Below are 1010 nucleotides of genomic sequence, written 5' to 3' on the forward strand. Positions count from 1 at the left end.
AACGTCAGAATCACTGTGTTAAAGAGGACATGACACTAGGAAGCACAGAAGGCTGGGGTAGAAAGTTGGGAGGTGAATGCAACCAAAGCCCATTGTATGACATTTTCAAGGAATTTCAAACATATTGCGAATTTCACTTTTGGAGTAGGAGCCAAAGTAATTAAAACAGTGTAAACAAAGAAAAGAAAATACAAAGCAAGCATATAACATCGGGTAATGTCTTTTTTTCTTTTTTTTTTAAATGTTAGCATTTAATTAACCTCTGGCGTGGCTTTTAAGCCACCAGAACACACCCCCCCCCCCAACACCCTTAATCTTCTCTTCAGCTCTTCTGCTGAAGAATTCGGCCTTCACGATGACTGGTTGTTTAGGGAGCTTTCCCTTGCCCAGAACTTTGTAGTAGCCGGATCGAACAACATCAATGATGGGAGCAGCTCCAGTCTTGTTTTTTGCTGCATTGACCCGTGTCTGCTCGCTGACCAACGTCCACAATTTATCCAGGTTGACAGTTGGGCAAAAGCTCTGGTTCCTCTTCAAATGGTAATGCCTCATACCAACTTTCCCAAAGTAACCTGGATGATATTTGTCAAAGTTGATCCTGTGGTGATGCATGCCTCCAGCATTCCCTCGGCCTCCTGGGTGCTTGCGGTGCTTACTGATGCGGCCGTGGCCGTGGCTCACGTGGCCCCGGAGTTTCCGGGTCTTCCTCAGTCTGGATGGCATGGCAGTGGCAGAAAGGAAAGAGCGGGTAATGTCTTATAGTCTCAAAAAGTCATTATCGCTATCACTGAATTAGATCTGCAGACACCTGTACACTTTTATAGTAAAGATGTGTCCATCATGAGTGCCCTTACCATGTGAGACATGGCTATCACTGTTGCCTGGGAGAGATGATGTCACTAATGTGCTTGGTTCACAGTAGAAACTCTTGTTCACATGAAATACTTCAGCAAACAAGTATAGTATTCTACACTGTTGTCTCAATTGGTAAGCTTGAAAGAAGGGATTGA

The 1010-nt window shown here is 44.4% G+C and overlaps 1 pseudogene across 1 annotated transcript; it reads right to left on the minus strand.

The window, feature by feature from the left end:
- Positions 1-243: 243 nt before the first annotated feature.
- Positions 244-760, minus strand: LOC116094924 (annotated as a pseudogene). Its single transcript, XR_004120362.1, has one exon. The product of XR_004120362.1 is annotated as a 60S ribosomal protein L27a pseudogene (transcript).
- Between the last annotated feature and the right edge of the window lie 250 nt (positions 761-1010).

Source organism: Mastomys coucha, unplaced genomic scaffold (genome assembly GCF_008632895.1).
Source record: "Mastomys coucha isolate ucsf_1 unplaced genomic scaffold, UCSF_Mcou_1 pScaffold17, whole genome shotgun sequence".
NCBI classification, from domain to species: domain Eukaryota; kingdom Metazoa; phylum Chordata; class Mammalia; order Rodentia; family Muridae; genus Mastomys; species Mastomys coucha.